We start from the raw sequence: 21,047 nt of genomic DNA, 5'->3' as shown, positions 1-21,047 counted from the left end.
AGGAAGAAAGTTATCTCCATTACAGTAAGATGACACCACAAATACAGATAATGATGGAGTTGGAAATTTGTTACTTTGCAGCCCTCATAGTGTACTTGCATAGTGGCTTCAGAGTGTACTTGAGCTCATACCTTTATGGAAAACAAATATTAACTGAAGTTATATTTGCTTATGTGCAGTTCCTTGCCTTTGGTCTTACAGAATCCACTCATTCCCAAATTTACCTAGGCCAGAACCTTTTCTCCCTATCCCTGCAGTGAGGTTGTTTTGTTAATGTCATATAGTCAGATTCCTGTGTGACAGTATGTCTTACATTCTGAGCTCTCCCAATCTTCTAAATTGCCTTTTTATTTGCACACAATAAAGTTCATTATGGTGCTATAAAAAGTCTTATGGGTTTTGACAAAGGCAAAATGTTGTATATCCATCACTCCGGTATCGGTATCGTATGTAAACTTATCTCCACAAATCCCTGCTTCTTGACCTAAACCAGCCTGCCTGCAAACATCATCAATGGCCATGCCCTTAAAAAAAATAATTATCCTTTAAAAAATTCCTAGGGGACACAATCCCCCTCCTTTCAATTTGCCACACTCCCCAGCCCAAATCTCCTTGGCTTCTTTTTTTTTTTTTTTTTCTATTCCCTCAACCCCCACTCCCAGCTGCCTGTATTTCTTTAAGGAAGGTTTTTTTTTTTCTTCCCCCTCTCCTCATCCCACACTGTAGGACTGTATGAACAGGCCAGATGAGCAGTCGAATTTTCCAAGGAATAACTTCACCAAGATGTCCAGTGATAGGCAACGATCCAATGATGAGAGCCCCTGCACTGGCAATGGTAGTTCAGAGGCATATCAGAGAGATCTAGCTGTTCCAGAGCCTGAAGGACAGCAAGAAGGAATATCTTGTGTCACCCAGCAGGAAAAACAAAACAAAACAAGACAAAACAAAACACAAAAACACCGAACTGTCTAGGAAAACCGCTGCTAAATTACCCACCAGTTGTGTCAAAAGACTTCAGAAGGAGCTAACTGAAGTCATCCATGTTTCTCCTCCCAACTGCCATGCTGGTCCTAAAGCAGACATTTATGAGTGGAAGTTAACTATACTTGGTCCACCAGCCTCTGTGTGTGAAGGTGGTGTGGTTTTTCTGGATATCACATTTTCATCGGATTATCCATGTAAGCCACCAAAAGTTACTTTCCACACCAGAATCTATCACTACAACATCAACAGTTAAGGACTCATCTGCCTCTACATCCTTAAAGACAACTGGAGTCCCACTTGGACAATTTCAAAGATTTTGCTTCTGACTTGTTCCCTTTGACAGTCTGTAACTCTGCAGTTACTCCAGTTGGAAGCATAGCTTCTCTGTATTTGAGGAACAGAACAGAACGTGACAAGAGTTGGGCAACACAATTCACATACTTTCTATACAATGAGAAGGAACAGAGACACCTTCTCACTGTGCTGCAAATCTTGTTTTTTTTTTTAAGATTTTATTTTTGACTAATCTCTGCATGCAACATGGGGCTCAAACCTACAACCGTGAGACCAAGAGTCATATGCTCTACCGACTGAGCCAGCCAAGCGCCCCTGTGCTGCAAATTTTTATGACCTTTACATTATGGATTTCTGTGTTGTTGGGGACAAAAAATTTTTTCTTCTACCATTCTATCTTTTTGGCTGGTCTAATAATCAAATTAACATAAAAGAGATTAATGGGAGAAAAACAAATTTAATTACATACAAATGGAGATCCCAGAAAAATTTGAGACTGGGAACAAGTCAGGCGGTTGAGGCTTATATGCCATCTTGAGTAAAGGGATGAGATAGAGGCTGGGGGCTTCAAACCGTAGGAGGATGATTCACAGAATAAGAAGAGCAGATATGTAATAATTAGATGTCTGTCCTGCCATACGGATAGGTCATTTAGATATGTTATCCCTTGGTAATAGATCTTTCTCTGGGCCAGACCCCTTATATAAATATTTTTGGGGGTAGTTTAAGGGAGAAGGAAAAAGTTTTCTTGAGTTTTTGGGTCTTGATTGCCTTTAGCTCAAAATAATCCACATGCCAAAGTGGCGCATTTTGGGGAGACTTGTTCTGAACCCCTTCAGCGTATATAATTCTATTCTCTGCTTTTATCCTTTGAAGATTAAAGGACTTCCCCAAAGGGTAAATGCTATCAAGAGTCAAATTTTGTAGGGATGCCTGGGTGGCTCAGTCAGTTAGGCATTCGATTCTTGATCTCACCTCAGGTCTTGATCTCAAAGTCATGAGCTCAAGCCCTGCAGTGGGCTCCCCACTGGGCATGAAGCCTACTTAAAAAAAAAAAAAAGTAGAACTTTGTAGCTGTGGTTTTGTTTGAAATTTCTACTTGCAAGTCTTCCTTATTTTGGATATTAAAATGAAGATGTGCACTCAGTTAAGTGACCAACTCTTGATTTCAGCTCAGGTTCTTGAGATCAAACCCTGGGTCAGGCTCTGCACTGACAGTATGGGGTCCACTCAGGATTCTCTCTCTCCTATCTGCTGCCCTCCCCTTGAATGTGCTCTCTTTCTCCTCTCCCTCTCTCTCTCTCCCTCAAAATAAATGAAAAAACAATTTTTTAAAAAAATAATAAAATAAATGATAAAATGTATATTATGGGGTACTAAGAATACTGGTCCTGAAATTTACCAAATATTATAGTGCATTTTATATTTTATATTATATGCTATATATGTAAGTGTATATATAATAGTGCATTTTAACTTAATTCATTATCTGTATAAAGTTTAAAAAGTAGCCATAGGGGACTGGGAATGAGGTTATTTATAGCAAACCCATATCTCTTTCTGAGTATGTGGTTCATGCTGTTGTGAAAAATGTTTTACCTTTTACTTTTATCAACTTGTAATAAGAGAATGTTCTTTTACCTTTTGTAGCTCAGGGACTACCTCATGTAACATCTCAAATAAATACACTACTAAAGGCCCCCCCAAAAATCCCAAGGGATTTTGCAACAGCTTTATAAAATACAGGATCTGAAAGACTATATTGTAATTGCTTCTTGCATATTTCTAACCTTATGAAAGCTTACCTATATTACCATGAACATCCACGCCCAGCACACATCTAGCACATGATAGAAACCCAGGGACCATTTCTGAATAAAGATAGCAACCCCAGTTTATCAGAATTGAAATAATCCATACATAGTTTTCATTCTAAAATTTTTCTGAAATTCAAGTTTTTTAATTGGAAAATGTGGAAAGGTAACCAAACCCTTGAGATTCAATATCGGCTCTATAGGTATATTTATGATTTAACACATTCATTACTAACTAGCTCTATATAGTCCTACTAACTCAGCAGGAATTCTGCATACACATAATGAATATTTCATCATGTCTTTGCCTATACATTGAAAATGTGAACTTTTTTTTTAATGGCCTAGATTTCCTCTTTTAAAATGTTAGAAGAAATTCTCAATAAGGAAATTATAAATTATACGTTTAAAAAAATTTTTTTAATGTTTATTTATTTTTGAGTGTGAGCTGGGGAGGGGTAGAGAGCGAGAGGGAGACACAGAATCCGAAGCAGGCTCCAGGCTCTGAGCCATCAGCGCAGAGTCGAACATGGGGCTCGAACTCACGAACTGCAAGAGCATGACCTGAGCCAAAGTCGGACGCTTAACCGACTGAACCACCTAGGCGTTCCAGGAAATTATACATTTTTATATTCAAAACAGAAAATGTTCACAAATTTATTTTCTACAATTTGGCACATGTTGTATCTATAGGCAAACAAGGTCAAGCTTATAATTTTCATAAATGTAATTTTGCAAATTTCATAAAAGCTAAAACTCCTTTTACTTAATGTAATGAACAGGTGATGGTGACATGCATAATGCAATTTTCACAAATGAAGGTAAATGTAAGTTCATATTTCTGTATTCGAGAAAAATATGAACTAACTCAATAAAGATGAGCAGTATTAACCTTAAGGAGTTAATCATCAGAGTGAATGAGGGAAAATAGTATAATTAGCAATATATGAAGGTAGTCATTAAGGTGAACCAAGGCACATAATATAGTTTGCAATATAATGTAAACAAAGCCAAAGTTCCCATAGCAACACAAACTTTTCTTCAATGTACACATACTCTATTTTGGATTACCGGTTAGAGTTCTAAATTTATAGTTTCTTATGCACATGTATAATAAGGGTATATCAACATTATTCTAAGCACAATAAGTTTTATATATTCAGATTCAAATATGTGTAAATTTGCAAGCCTCACACTTAATTTTCTATATAGTTGACATCTCGTAAAATTATTCTGGCATTTCAAGTTGATGCTATGAAATTACACTTCTATCATGCATTGCAATGTTTGTAAGTATCTTTATTGGTTAAGCTTGTATGTTTTAGAATATATATATATGCAGTGTGTGAAATTCAATTTTTTAAAATTTTGATGATTACATCTAGAGACAATAAAAGATTATGTAAATATTAGGATATCTACTAGCCAGCCCTAAATTATTTCACTTAACAATAAAATAGTAACTACCGTAAAATGATATTCTTTGCTCATCATGGACAATTGTACTGAGTAATTCTTTCTGCAGGGAAATTTTTTTTCTTCTGCAATTCTAGCTCAGATAATCCCCTCTGTTAGAGTTGTATCTTTATTTTTCTTCTTTATACAACAGAGCTGCTCAAACATTTATATCTACAAAGCGCTTTTCAATCATTTGTATACTAATCCTCATAAGACTTTTGTGAATGTGTCAGAGGGGGATAGCTACAATTTTTTATTTTACATATGGAGAAACAGGCAAACCTAAGGTCACATAACAGTAAGAAGTGGACAAAACAGTTACTCAGCCTACCAACTCTAAGTCTTATATTATTTATGTAGGCACAAAAATAAGGGGAAAACTTGTGTTTTATTTCATATTCATATATTTTATTCACCTAAATACAAGCCCTTAATCATTTTTATAAAGAACGGATAATCAAATGTTTAACATATTCTGGAGAATCCTAGTGACTAGTTCAAAGAGAAGTTCAACTCCTTGAGGTTTACATTACTGACAGATTTCACTCAAAGTAAAATGGAGAGTTTAAAAGAGGCTTGGTTTTACTAATCTATCTTTCCTCAGTTCCAAGGCCCTCAAACAAATTTATGTGTTTTGAATTATATTATGATAGGGACAGAAGGATCAATCTTTAACTGAAAGATTAATGTGAAGTCTCAAAATTAACCATTTGTACTTCAAACTCTCAGTGGTGCATAATGAGCATCTGACCTACGGGAGATAATATTTTTTCTTATAATTGGAATAGGCAGAATAAAAATATAAAAATATCACCATGCTTTTCAGAAAACATATATTTGCACTCTTCTGCTATTAGTTAAAATATGTTTGTTTGGTCAATACATGTGTAAGAACTCCAAGAAGCTGAAAATCAGGACAAGGGTTAAAAGTTCTCTTCAGTTAAAAATGAGGCAAAATGAATAATAGTAAGAAGAATCATAGATAGCATTAATATTTTAACATTTTCTATCACCCAGACGTGTTCTCATTGTGGTACAATATACATGGTATCCTTCACTTGTCAAGATATAATTTTTAAAACAAAGATGTCCAGTTTCAGGGAGAAAAAGTCATCCCTTTTGAAGATCATGATAAATATTCAAGTTTTCCTTCATGAAGGTAATATTTTTTATCTAAGTCAACATACTTTACCATTTTTAAACTTTTCTCATCATATTTTTGACAGCAGGTTTTCCAATTTTGACAGCTCTTTAAAAGTAATTTTAACAGCCGAGTGATTTCTCTTCTAAGCAAAGTCAGATTATGTGAAATGTCAATGTAAAAACTATACACTCTGACACATAATCATTTTTAGTTGAATTTACTTATTAATTTTGCTTGCTATTACTAATAAAACATAAGTGCTTAGCTAATTGTATTGCTTTTTGAAATGTTTTAAAGGTAGTAAAACTGTATCCTCTTCACCACAAAATGTCTCACTTTATCACAATTCGTTTCCCTTCCGAAAATGGAGAGAAGGGGGAAGTAATAGCAGGACTAGGTAGATAAAAGGCAATTGAGAGACTGAGTGAAGTGGCTACTGTAAAGTGGAAATACAAGCTTGCACTGGTTAAACCAGCATGGAGGTATATCTGAATCCCCTAGGGACTCTTACAAAATATACGCACATCCCTTCTCCCCTTCTGAACGCAGCCCTATATTCTCAACTGCCATTGCTGAGATTCTGACATCCTCCCAGGGCAGAAGGATAGAGAGTATCTTTTCACTTACCCACCTGACTGAAAATCTCTAAAAACAATTTAAATAAAAACTGACACTTTTGTTGACTGAATTAATCCACTTAATTTCCTCCATCCTTTATTTCATAATCAAAGTGTTGCAGGAGGTGAAGTAATTATCTGGTAAATATAAATAAATGGGTTGTCAGTTCACAAATTATCTTCCCTTTTCAGTGTTTGCTCTAATCTCCTGTTCCCTGATCACTTTACTTTGGCAGTTGAAAGCTTTTTTTTTTTTCTCCATAGAATGACTTTGTCAGAACTTTAAAGAAATTAAACATGTTTTACAGAAAAGGATTTCATTTTAGTTAATGATACCCCACCATGTGTTGCCATCTGACCACCATTCTAAGTGGAATTAAGATGTCATCTAAGGTGTATCAAAAGAAATTCCAATAAAGCTAGCAAAAATTAGAAAAGTCGAATTAAATGTATTGGACAAATCCATTGAGCAATATACATTGTCTAGAAGACTAAATTGGATTTTAAACTATCCTACATTCTCCATCATTGTAGAATTTGTTCCACTTCACTTGGAATAAGTAGACCTGCCTGAAAGGAATGAGGAGAATTAATTATATTTTGTAGTATAAACAAGTAAACAAACAAAGTCATAAATAGGATTCAACAGCTCAATAGCATCACTGAATAGAAAGTGGAAAACGAGGGGAAAATAACAAAAATACTGAGAAAAACTTATTTCCTACCAGCCTATCAATCAAGTGTGAGAACAGAGTATAGTCTTTCCAGGTCATGTCTCAAATAACTTACCTTCTAGTTGGTCTTTCTCAGGAAGCTATTGAAGGAACTGCTTTTCACCAACTCCAGGACAGTGCCTCAAGGAAGTGGCCTCTAGCAATCCACAGCTAGGGGATCAAACTCAGGAAAGAGACAAAGGTCACATTTTACAGAGTTGCCAAATTGTTTTACAAAGTGACTGTACCATTTTACCATTCCCCCAGCAACATATCAGAGTCCCGATTTCTCCTCACGTTCATCCACACTTGTTATTGTCCACCTTTTGTATTTGAGCCACCTTCATAGGTGTGAAGTGGTATCTCATAGTGGTTTTGATTTGCATTTCCCTAGTGACTAATGTTGTTGGGCATCTTTCCAGAGGATCATTGGCCTTTCGAATACTCCTTTAGAGAAGCATCTATTCAAATATTTTGTCTATCTTTAAATTGAGTTACTTTTTATTGTTGAATCGTAAGAGCTTTTTTACATATTGCAGACACACGTCCTTTATTATATATATGTGATTTACAGATATTTTCAATCAGTGGGTCAGAATATTCTTTCAATAAAATTTATTATATTTTTAGGATAGAGATATGGAAAGTGATTGTTGGGGGTGGGGAGGAATTTTGATTCACTTGGCAATTATCTTGCACTTGAGACTAGAACAAGAGCCAATCCAGTTCTTGTATTTGAGTAATATGCTTGTTTTTGTATCATGCAAATAATATGAAGCTGGTGAAATATGAAGTTTGAGTGCTCCTCAGTTTCTCCACACTCTCTACTCGGTATCCTCCACTTTCTGCCCCTTAGTCTACATATGCAAATAGGAAGCTGACATAAAAGCAATTGGACATTACTTAAAATGCTATTATGATGACAAAACAAAAACTTGACTGCTAACACTGAAGAGTTAAAAGAAACAAACTCCAAATCAGCCTTCTGCAAAATGACTTTTGGGAAAAAGATCTTCTTCAAAATGTCCTAGAAGAACACAACTTTGTCATGAAAGATATTCTCAAGTTTTTAAAAGAAAACAAGAATCTAAAAACATAAAGATTTTTGTAAAGGAAACTACCCAAAACCTAGGTCAGTGTGATATGCTTTTTCTGTGTTAACAGAGTGCATTTATCAGGTGATGATTCTTGAAGACCAAAACAGGCAGTAGAAAGCAATGATATGTTGGGGTGCCTGAGTGACTCAGTTAAGCGTCCAGTTCTTGTTTTGACTCAAGTCACGATCTCACAGTTCAGTTTGTGAGGTCGAGCCCCATGAGTTAGAGCCCCATGAGTTCAAGCCCCATGAGTTCCAGCCCTGTGAGTTTGAGCCCTGCATCGCACTGAGGGCTGTGTGGAGCCTGCTTAGGATTCTTTTTCTCTCCCTCTGCTCTTTCCCTGCTTGTATTCTCTCTCTCTCAAAATAAATAAATAAATAAATAAACTTTAAAAAATTAAAAAAAAACATTTTAAAAAACGAAGCAATGATATGTATATCCGTGCCTATATTCGTTATTAATTTCACTACATAGAATAGCTTTCAATACCATGTATTAAATACTTATAATGCACAGACACAAAATGCAAACATGAACAAAACAGACACAGCACCTGTTTCATACTCTCAGGAGTCTCAGTGGAACTGATTATGTCCTATCTCTAGAGGGCAGAAGTACCTAGAATACTAGACCATTGGTAAATGTTTGTTCATATTTTAGGCATTGAGTTTTGCGAGATATATGCATAACAAAATAAGACAAGCACCCTGCCTTTAATTCGTTTGAAGTCTATTTATTATAAGAGACTGAAAAATAAACATTTTCACCAATGTGTGGTGTCATGAGAGAGGAAAGTAAGTATGGCCCTTAACCCCATTTACAGAGATGGAAGTGATTAAGAGAAGATTTTATCAAGAAAGTGACATCTAAGCTGAGACTTCAAGGACAGAAATTGAAAAGTTGAAGAAGGAGTAAAAACATATTGGGCCAAAGGAAAAGTCGATACAAAGAACCAGAAGGGAAGGAGATCATCACACATTCCTTCTGATTGTAATTTTTTAAATTCCAGAATAGGTAACTTTAAGTTACTCTCATTCATCCATAATGAATTTTATAAATAGCATTCTTTTTCAAGTGGGACATCTAGGAGATAGAAGATTAAACTATCGTATGCCTGATAGCAGAGCCTTTGAAATTAACAGTTGCAGTGACAGAGTTGGCAGGTCAGATCAGAAGACTCAGAGAATAAACATACAGTATTAATTGTTTCCTCAATTCGTCAGACATCATACAATTTATAAATAATTACAAAAAATTAAAATTTAAGAAAATATTTTCTTTACACAGCCTTCCCTAAATCATTCGTTCATTCATTAAACAGATACTACTCATCAACCTTATCTCAGGGCATGTTTTAAGCATTGGAGATTTATCATAGACAAAATAAGATGAAGAAGACAAAATCCCTGACATGGTGGAACTTGCATTCTAGTGGGAAAGATGGACAATAAACAAGTTACATAAGTAAAATATATAGTATGTTAGCTAAATGGTAAGGAGAAAAACAAAGCAGGGAGAAGTCATGGGAATCATGGGAGAAGGATCAAATTTTTGGTAATATAGTCTGGGAAGGACTCATTGAAATCTGTGTTAAGGAGGTGGGGCATAGATGTGCCATATAACACATTTTTTGTATGTGTGTACGGTGGAGGCAGGGAAAGCTTTCCCAGCAAAGGAAACAGGAAATGCAAAGGTCCTGTGACAGGAGCAATTTTGATACCTTTGAGGAACAGCTAGTAGGCTAGAGAGGTCAGAGTGCTTGAGGAAGAGAGGAAGTGATTATGAAGTCAGAAGGATAAGGAAGAGCACAGGTCATGCAAGGCCTTATAATCTTTGCAAGGATTTTGGCTTTTAGTCTGACTAAAATAGTAAAACAGTAGGAAGTTGAACAGAAAAATGAGATTGCCTGAGTTAGAGTTGAACATTTCCTGGCTACTGGTTGAGTGCAATCAATGAGAGACAAGGGCAGAAGCAGAGGCAGAAGAGAGTTGTAATAATCCAGGTGAGATATGATGAATGGATTGGACCCAAGTTGTGCCAGTGAGGGTGGCAAGGAATGGATGACTTTGGATACATTCTGAGAATAGCACCTACATAAATTACTGACAGATTGAATGTCGTATGTGAAAGAGAGGTAACAGCCAAAGGCTAGGCTAAGGAATTTTATTTCGTGTAATTAGTAGAATGGAGTTGCCTTTCCCTGAACAGGAAAAGAGTGGGTGAGGTTATGGGAAAAGACCATGTTTGGACATGTTAAACTTAAGATGTATATTTGCAATCCAAGTGGACGTATCTTGTGGGTAGCTGTAAATAACGTAATTCACAAAAGAAATCTGAATCACTTGTATCTATATGCGATTTGGTTTTTTTAATTTTTTTTAATTTTTTAATGTTTATTTATTTTTGAGAGAGAGAAAGACAGCATGAGAGGGGGTGGGCAGAGAGAGAGGGAGGCACAGAAACAGAAGCAGGTTCCAGGCTCTGAGCTGTCAGCACAGAGCCTGACGTAGGGCTCCAACCCACAACTGTGAGATCATGACCTGAGCTGAAGTCTGACACTTAACCAACTGAGCCACCCAGGCGCCCCTATGCCAATTTATATATAATATGTTTATAGGTCTATATACAATGTATTTATATATTTTACATACAAATATATTTTATATGATATATTTGTACGTTTTTGTATTGTTATATCAAACATAGATCTGTATATTAAACCAGCATATCAATGGCAATTAAAGCCTTGAGATGGATGAGTTCAACGAAGTAATTACTAAAGATCAAAAAAGAATTGATGTGAGTTCTGAGCCCAGAGGCACCGCGATGTTTACAAGTCAGGAAAACTGGGAGGAAATAACAACAAATCTGAGATGGAACTGTTACTGGGCGGCCAGAGTCTTGTCCCAGATGCTAAAGATTTGGAGACCCGAGACAAGAACAAGGAGACAGGGGTTACTGAGTATCTTAAGTGTAAGTACAGTACACTTTCCAGACTGAAACCAGGCTCCTGCCAGAACAACAGAGGGAATGGAGGAGAGAAGCACTAGCTGCATCTTTTTGCGCCAGCTTTCTGCATATGTAAATTAGGCCATGATTGACATTTTTGATTGACAGCTGGTGGTTACCTAACAGTTTGGCTTCAGCGCATGTGCCTACCCATGATGCATTGTGCTATAACTGTATTTTTGCGTGTGTTGTATATTTATGAGTTTCGAATGAGCTTTGGCTGTGGCCTTAAGGGCAAGCTGCACCTTTTAGATGCATGCTCAGCTCTTAGAAGTCCCCTTGCGGCTTTTGAGCCAGCTCGGTGCCTAGGCCTCTCCTGGTGTCTTGGCTCTTAGAGGTGGCTCTGAAGGTGTGGCTGTTAAAGCGGGAGGGTGTGGTCAGCATCTGCTTTAGGCCTCCTCACTCTGGTGAAACCGCCTAACAGAACATCCAGAAGTGGGAAAACAAAACAAACATAAAGCAAAACAACATGGTAAGTTTGGAAGCCAAATAAAGCCCAATGTGGTAAGAAGGAGATGGTGATCGATTTTGTCAAATGTTAATGAGAGTTTAAGTTAGATGAAGCCTGGGAATTGGCCATTTGATTTAGCCACGTGGAATTCCCGGCGACTTGATCAAAGCCGTTTCAGGGAAGTTCTGACGCCGTCTGTTTAGGTTTAAAGAAAGAATGGGAGAGAGAAGTTGGAAACTGCATATGGAAACTCTTTTTCAAGGAATTTTGTTTTAAAAGGAATGAGAGAAGAGGAAAGATTGTAAAGAGGATGAGACAGAAAGTGAAACGGAGGCAAGAGTGAGTTTATTTAGAAGCGCAAGAAATAACATGTGTGTGTACTGGTGTGAACCATCGGGTATGGAGGGAAGTATGTGCGGGTCCAAGGAAGCGCAGAGAGAATTGCTAGATTCACGTTATAGGGTAGGGAACAGAAGGATGCGATCTGGTACCCAAGTAGAGTGGGCTAGCCTTTTTCTAGGTGTATGGTAATAAAAAGTTCAAGTATATTTGCACAAATACAGTCAAATGTAGTTAGGTCAGTAGATGCAGAAGTAGGAGCTCATGGAAATGAGCTGTTTGCTCCATTCTTAGTGGGGTAAAAATTATGGACAGCAGTTTAGGATGACGATGAGGAAAGACATGCTGGAGATCTGAGGAGAAAAGATGTAAAACCATCATCTGCATCTTATGAATGAAGTAGGCAAATGTAGTACGAGTGCTGCACAGAATTAAAGACCTGCTTGAGGAAAGCAATCCCAGGGGCGCTTGGGTGGCGCAATTGGTTAAGCATCTGACTTTGGCTCGGGTCATGATCTCCCAGTCGGTGAGTTCAAGCTCCAGGTCATGATCTGCCAGTCCGAAAGTTCAAGTCTCGCGCCAGGCCCTGTGCTGACAGCTTGGAACCTGGAACCTGCTTTGGATTCTGTCCCTCCCTTCCACTCTCTCTGCCCCCTCCTCCACTTGCACTGTGTCTCTCTCAGAAAAATAAATAAGCATTAAGAAAAAAAAAAAATTTAAAAAGAAAAGTGATCCCAAACTTAGGGTGAGATCAGTCAGCATTGTTTCATGTTTTGTTTTGTTTTTTTTTTCTCCAGCCACATTCAGTTAAGTGGGCGAAGCTTGCGTAACTGAAGGGTTTGACTTAACAAAGGTGGTGCTTTATCCTAGTGAGCTGTAATGAAGCAAGGGTAGGGCGAGGGAGTGGATGTATTTGCTGGTTACTGATTATCACTGATAGAAGCAGCATTAGTAGAAAGTTATTCCAGTTTAAAGCCAAGATATATTTTAAGCATTTTCATATTTCATTAGTTGCTAAGTTTTATGGTCTTCCTGGACAGCACAGAAAAGTCACAAAGTTTTACATGAACCTTTTCATTTTGTGGTTCTCAAAAAGATGACTCCATTCTCTGCTGGTCTTTACACTGTATCATTTGAAAACCAGAGTGCTCCATTGTCAGTATAAGCATTAGGATGTGGGCTTCTCTAGAACAGCAAAAAAGTTAAAAAAAAAAAAAACTCTTAAAATCAAACAAGTAATATTAAATTATCCCTGAGTGCACATTATTTAGTTCCTCGTTAACTTAATTGTTTTCCAGTAAAAAGTGAAATGTGCAATATGCAAATTAAATAATATTACATGTCAGAGTTTGAAAGAAATATTCATTTAACATTGGAAGAGGTTTTTTTTTCCCAGGAAATCTTGTTCATTTATTTTGTGAGAATTTTTGTTTGTCGCTATTTGTTCAAAACATAATACAATTGTGAGATCCAGTGCCTGCTGGCAAAGTTGGAATAGCTGTCAGCAGGAAATGGCAAACTAATAATAAGTGCTGGTAAAATATTTATATTATAGTTTACTGGGAAGCTGAATGTAGTTTTGTATTTCATTAGTGCTTGAGGCAGTACAGAGTAACATAGTTGTGCTCCAAAAAATGGATAGAATTCTAAATACTGTAGTGGCTTATCTTTCAACTATCTGTTGAGGAAAAAAAGAATTAATAATAATAAAGCCTTTTACAAGCTGAAATTTAAGAAATTTTAAACGAGGTCCATAGGGCAGTAATTAGTAGCATCTCACGTTCAGTGTTATTGGACACTAGGCTGTGGATCAACCTCTTCTGTATGAGGCCTCGTAATTTAGCTCTGGTTCATAATTTTCAATAACAGAGCTATTCAAGAGGGAGGGGTGGTCCTAAACCACCAGAGGACTCAGAAGTATGGTGATGTTCAAGTACAACACTGTGTTTATGTACTCCCCAAAGTGTATCAAAGCTCAGATCCAGAGAAATAAAAGAAAAGTCAAACAAAACAAGCATTAGACTGCGTAAAATAAGGTATGGACAAGGCAAACAGGTGAGGCATTGTTTAGGTGGCTAAGGTAGATCAATATCTATTCTTGCAAGCCAGGAATCCTGCCTGCTTTCCTCTGGCGCTCTGCAGATCATCTTACGGCTTGCAGACAGACTGTCGCCTAAATCCAACTGACAGACAACCTATTTCACCCCTGTAAAAATCATACCCATCTTCTTTCTTTGTGGTTCACCGAGGAGAGAAAAAAACATAACTGCCAACATAAAATAGTACCAGATTGGTTTTACCACATGTTAACATCCCTTTTTGTTAACTTAATTGTAAAAGACTGGTTCCTAATTTCTCTTTCATATACAATTTTAATCTATTCAATAAAATTTAACTATATTGTGGGCATAACAGTGTGTGTGTGTGTGTGTGTGTGTGTGTATGGAGAGATGACTAAATGTATCCAAATAGTAAACATATGTAAAGTGTCTTGTACATAATAATCACTCAATAAATATTGGTTAATATCAATATTCCTATCACAATAATTCTAAAAACCTAACAGAAGGATGTAGAGATTCAATTAGAAAATGAAGAAATGTCTTTTTATATTTGCCTTGAATTCATAAAGAGACAATATTTCAGTAATTTTGAAAACGTAGTTAAAAAGTTCATGATAACCGAACTTTGAATAAAGAACAGAAAATCAGATTGTTTATGTTTTGTAACAGTACTATCAATTTTCCTTGTTCTGATGACCTACATATTCATTCATAACTATTAGCAATATTTTAGTTTTCCCATTTAATGTTTTCATTTCAATGAGAAAATAAAAACCAGAAATATTTTCTCAAAAACAGTCATTATACTCTAGTTATACAAAAGATAACCAAAATATAAAACCTGTCCTCTAGTTCCAGAAGGCTGGACAAAATTATCCAAATTTCTTTGCAAATTAAGCATTGTATAAAATTTTTACTTTGCATACATAATTTTTATTGACTTTTTTTTCACTTCATAAGTTTAACTAAAAGTTAGGAGGATGCCTTTTACTATAGTGAAAGCAATGGTAATTGCTATAACAACAAACATTCTAGGCAAAGGAGAAATTACAACAAAGGCTACTTAACAAAATATAAATTGTAAAAAATGTAAACAATTCTTTCCAGCCTGCTTTGGCAAATGGGGGACATTGTGAATGTTTTCACTTGAGATGGCATTGACTGAGGCTTCTCATTCTTCATATGTGTCCAATAATTCATGGATTTCATTTTATCCAGAGTTTCCCATCAAAATCCATCCGCTATTTTTTTTGCCTTTTGAGTTGGCTAATAAAAGGAATGACAATTTTAATATAACATTTAAAATGCTAAAAGTATTTGAATAAATTTATAATATTTTAAATAGTAAAAGCTGAGGTTTTGTTTTAATCTTGAAGTTTGGAAAAGCTCCTATTTTGTAGACTGCATATCATATCTCTGAGTAAGAAGAATATGTCTTTTCATCACTGCTATGGTTTTCTGCTTACCTATTTATGGTGGAAGAAATGTAATTTACTTGTCAGATTGAAATGTTTGATAGAAGTCCTTATCCTATCTTTTGAACTAGCATTTCTGAAACACTACAGTGTAAACAAATGACATGTTTAATTAAACAACTACTTTACTACTACCTGAACAAGAGAGTATGATTATATTAATTCAAAATTGATCGGAATATAAACAAAATATTTTAATTTCCTGTCTTAGGAATATCAAAATAGGTCTTTTTAAGAGTTAAAATGAATACAATTTAGAACATATTAGCTTACATTAAAATTTCTTCTTTAATAATGTACATACAAAGCTAAATTTAAAAGTCAAGTAACAGCTTACTATGACGCTAAAAACTTATTTTAAATGTAAACAATTGTGATTTTCTGAGGGATTCATTTTCCTTTTGTGTGTGACTGATTTTTCACAGCCACAGGTTTGCAACTCTGAAATATATTAGCTCTATTCTAATAAGAGTGAAAGTATGGTGAGGTAAATTTAGCTGAATAATTAGGCATACTATAATGTACATGATTATATATGTGCGTATGCATGTGTTTGTGTGTATAGGTATATAAATATGTATATTTAAGTATATTATATATATGTATATATATAAATATATGATGGTTGAAAGCCAAGAATTAATTTTACTGTCAAATTTCAAAATATGAAATAATAGATTTGCTGTAATCCTTCAAAAGCACTCATTGTTGAAGGTCAATCCATTTTGACTCACATGTGGGAACAAAGAAAAATTTAAAAAAATCACTGGGTTCTGACCTAATCAAAGCCATAAGTTGTTTTTCAAAACATGCTTTGTTAGGATCTTAATTATCTTATTTGTGTTTGTTTAGATAGATAAACAGATGAGACATTTCTGATCCAGATGTGACAATCTCAGCGCTGTCACTTACCTTTCAAGGATCATAGAATTTTTGCTTTTAACACATTCCCTCGAGTACCTACATGTTTTCATTATAAACCAGTAGTTGAGAAAACATGTCAGATGCTAAATTCAAAATCCACCATGCAGGAAACAGGGGAAATGTAACAACTGTTTTGGAAAAAAATGTCTTGAAGTCCATGTACATAAAATCTTAAATGGTTTGGCAATAAACTATAATTAGCGTTTATGTTACCACTGCAAATGCTGAACAATTTGTGCTTAACTACTATAGGACTAAAGTTATTTTTGTCAAATGTGCATAAAATCTTAAGCTCAAATGTCTGTGGTCTACAATGTAAAAGTTTGGTGATGCAAATGTAGAATTTTTAAATAACAGTTCAAGTTTTGAAACAAAAGGAACAAAATAGTTTCAAGTCTAGAGCACTTAAACCTTTTCAATCCTTAATATATTATATGAAATCTCATAAAGAATATGCAGCATTCAAGGTGATAATTTCTTAAATGAATATTCAATAACTTCTATGTCCAAGTATGCTGAAACTTAGAAACTTGTCTAGAGGTTCATATTTACTAGAGTAAATGAAATTAAAGTTTTAGAATGCTTGTATAAAGGTTAAAATAACTGAAATTATTTTCTCAGTAAATGCTTCCTCATCTTCAACAATCATTATTTTAAAATATAAAGCAAATTATTTATATAATACAAACAATATAATTAATAAAAGGCTGTATACAATGATGCATAATGCAAGACAACTGAATTTATAATGCATAACATCTAAAATATTTAATCATAGTTCTTATAGAACTCCACACTTAATAACTTATTTCTACTGAATAAAATAAGAAAAATGCCATTTTCTTCTTTTTTAATGTATATTTTCAAACATTTTCTCTCACAGAATTGTTCAATTAAAAAATATGCTTTTCCAGAGAACTAATGTAGTTATGGGTATTAGTTTTTCTACTTTTATTTCTTTAATAAAGGCTAAAGTTGCTTAGGCTATCATAGAAACAAAAATTATGATGTTATTTTCAATTCTACAACCTCTTAATTTTCAAACAGGTAATTATATGAAAAATTATAGAATTAGAATGCATTAAAAAAGCAATTCAAAAACAATAAATATTTCATGTAAGAATTACTAATTAATGTAATAACCATTAAAAACAGAAGTTTGTGCAAAAATATATAATCATCCAACGAATGTCAGTCTTTGACGTTTGAGTCTTGGACATTATTAAACTCCACTTAATTACTAAAATGGCCATTTAAGGGCACCTGGCTAGCTCAGTCAGTCGAGCATGCCTCTCTTGATCTCAGCGTCTTGAATCTGAGTCCCACATTGGGCATGGAGCCTTCTTAAAAATAAATAAAATAAAATCTTTAAGGGGTGCCTAAGTGGCTCAGTCAGTTAATCAGCTAACTTCAGCTCAGGTCATGGGCTCCTGGTTCTGAGTTCGAGTCCCACACCAGGCTCTCTGCTGTCAGCACAGAGCCCACTTCAGATCCTCTGTCTCCCTCTCTCCCCGCCCCTCCTCTGCTCTCACTAGCTCTCAAAAATAAATACACTTAAAAAAATACAGTTATTTAAAAAAAATGTTTAAAAATATAAAAAGAAAGTTTTTTAAAAATAAAATGGCCACTTAAGAATGTACCTAAATGAGTGTCACAAAAATATCTTTTGATTAAACAAGAATAATAAGGGATAGTTTGACTTCTTTTCTGTAAGTTTTTATTTTGATTTCTAATAAAATATCAAAAATATCAAAACATAAGACCAATTACATATTAATTATGAGAAAGTAATTAAAATATTTATACCTTCAAAATCGTATTAATACTTAGTGGCAATGAAATCATTTAATATACACAGCCAGTCTCCAACAGATTATTAGTATTACTAAAATGTGAGTGTTGAGTGCTAGTTGCTGTCATTTGTGATTTGTCGGATAAAGTGTAAAATAAATACGGAGTTTGACTCTCTTTCTTTTGCCATGAAGAATAAGCACCATCAAGAAAACATTAAAAGTCTGTCTTTTGGAGAGTGCCTGGGAATCTGTGTGCTACATAGGTTTTAACATAAGGAATTCTTTCATCAGTAAAGTGAAACTTTAGAAGAAGTCATATTTTGAAGTATCATAGCAAAGCTTGTACTATGTGTAAAGTTTACTGTCACAGCAACTCTTCATAGAAAAAAAATTCTTAAATGTAAGGTTGTCAATCTGTACTTTCTGGAGTATTGTAGTCGCTGAGAATTAGCAGTTAACAATGAAAAAGAACTCTTAAAAGCATTGACTTTTACACTTCATTCTAACAAAACAATTTGCTATTTACTTATTTTACAGTTAATCTCCATGCTAAATCTGAAAGTATGCTCTCAATAACAACTATAATAAAAGAACGTTGAGATAATGACACAAGATGATAAAAGCAAGGAAAATGCTCATTTGAGGATATAATCTCTTTCACATATATGAGCTTTAGGTAGAAATGAAGTAGGAGAAATGTTCCACGAGGTTACCCAGAGAATTCCTATAGAACAAAAAACTTAGCAAAAGGTATAGAAAGCTTTCCGAGATTCCAATCCTTGTTGATAAAGCCTTTCTAATATGAGATATTTTGCTCTATAAAATTATGTGCAAATAAACTTTGTAAGCAAAAGTTCCTTACCATCTTTAATTAATGAAAAGTTAGAGAAGAATCATAAGACTTAGTTTTGTTGGTGGAAGTGTTTGGATGGTTGGTAAAGCAGAGATAATGCTGAATGTTCAGCAAACCCATTTATATTCTTCCTTAATGCGCAACTAAATTACATTCCCAAACCTCCCTTGCAATTAGCTTGGGCCATGTGACTGACTTTGGGCCAGTGGTAAGGTATTATTGTTCAAAATCCTCAACAAGCTTTCTTCCTGCCCTATCTAGTACAGCGTGTCCAGTGGAGGACTCCACGCCTCTGGAAGAAGACGGGAGAGCCACCACTGGGCCCCTGAGTGACTGGATGGAACAAAGACCCACGCCCACTATCTTTCTGACCCACACTAGAATGTGACATAAAGGAGTAATATTTTTTTTTTTTTAAGCGTGGAGCCCAACGTGGCACTTGAACACATAACGTTGAAATCAAGACCCGCGCAGAGATCAACAGTCAGATGCTTAACTGACTGAGGCACCTAGGCGCCCCAAAGCAATAATAAATCTTTATAGTATTAAGCCACTGCAACTTGGGAAAGGCTAGAAAGTTACTCATTAATTTATCTGTTTCTCATATATTATGAATAATAAGAATTACAGGGGACAAAATAAAATTTGGTACTTTGGAGGAGGGAAAAGATGGCAATTGTATTGGATGTAAATATTAGATTAGGAATAGTTTTTAGAAACTACAGTTCACCCTCGAACAACACAGATTTGAACTACACAGGTCCACTTATATGTGGGTTTTTTTTTTTTTATAAATACAGTACAGTGCTATAAATGTATTTTCTCTTCCTTATGATTTTCTTTTTTTAAATTTTTTTTTTCAACGTTTATTTATTTTTGGGACAGAGAGAGACAGAGCATGAACCGGGGAGGGGCAGAGAGAGAGGGAGACACAGAATCGGAAACAGGCTCCAGGCTCCGAGCCATCAGCCCAGAGCCCGACGCGGGGCTCGAAGTCGTGGACCGCGAGATCGTGACCTGGCTGAAGTCGGACGCTTAACCGACTGCGCCACCCAGGCGCCCCTTCCTTATGATTTTCTTAACATTTTTTCTCTAGCTTACTTATAAGAATAGAGTATATATAACACATATAACATATAAAACATGTGTTAACTGTTTATGTTATCAGTAAGGCATCCACCCCGTCAACAGTAGGGTATTTAGTCAAGTGTTAGGGGAGTCAAAAGTTACATGCAGATTTTCGACTGCACTGGGTAGGGTTGGTGCCCCTGACCCCTGCATTGTTCAAGGGTCAATGTATATGATCTCAAGTACTCTGCAGTCGGTCCCTGCCAAACTCTTACTTCCCCAGTCATATGCTGAATTTATATCAGCTTAGTATAATATTAATATTAGTGATAAATGCTTAAAGCATTAGCTGCCATTCATTTCATACCATACTGAACATAGTGCTTAGCATTTTATATGAATTATCTCATTTAATTTCAAAGTAACCCTATGAAGGAATTTTGATAATATACTGATTTTATAGAGGCAACTGATGTCGGTGAAAGTTAAGATGATCTCATGGCTAACCACTGGTGAAGCCAGCATTCAAAAGTTCTTTTTGACTCCAGGGCTACCCTATTAACATACAGTATTGCGTTCAGGGTAATATTTGATTTCAAAAAAACTACTGTTTGAGCAGTGATAATTTCCTTCAACTACTTTCCTACCCACAAACAGAATCATATAGTTGTATATTCATTTTGTACATCGCAGAAAAGGCCAACAGAGTTGACTTTAGCCAAAATATTGTAATCCTGGATCTGCCCCTCATAGTGAAAATCTTATACCCTGATTTGATCAACATGCTAAAAAAAATCCATCTATTAAAGGTAGAGGCACAGTAATCATTACTGTTTTGACCCATAAATCAAATTATTCATTTATGATGAATAATTTAAATTTAAAAAAAAACTTCACTGAAGGCCTGGGATGTAGTAATTACTCACCTAAAGTTAAACTGCCATTATCAAT

At 35.3% G+C, this 21,047-nt stretch overlaps 1 pseudogene; it reads left to right on the top strand.

Annotated features, from left to right (window-relative positions):
- The first annotated feature begins 707 nt into the window (after positions 1-707).
- LOC122468085 lies at positions 708-19,361 on the top strand (annotated as a pseudogene).
- The last annotated feature ends 1,686 nt before the right edge of the window (positions 19,362-21,047 follow it).

This window comes from Prionailurus bengalensis, chromosome B3 (assembly GCF_016509475.1).
Source record: "Prionailurus bengalensis isolate Pbe53 chromosome B3, Fcat_Pben_1.1_paternal_pri, whole genome shotgun sequence".
Classification (NCBI taxonomy): domain Eukaryota; kingdom Metazoa; phylum Chordata; class Mammalia; order Carnivora; family Felidae; genus Prionailurus; species Prionailurus bengalensis.
The sequence above is the reverse complement of the archived record's forward strand: the minus strand, read 5'-3'. Positions and strand labels throughout refer to the sequence as shown.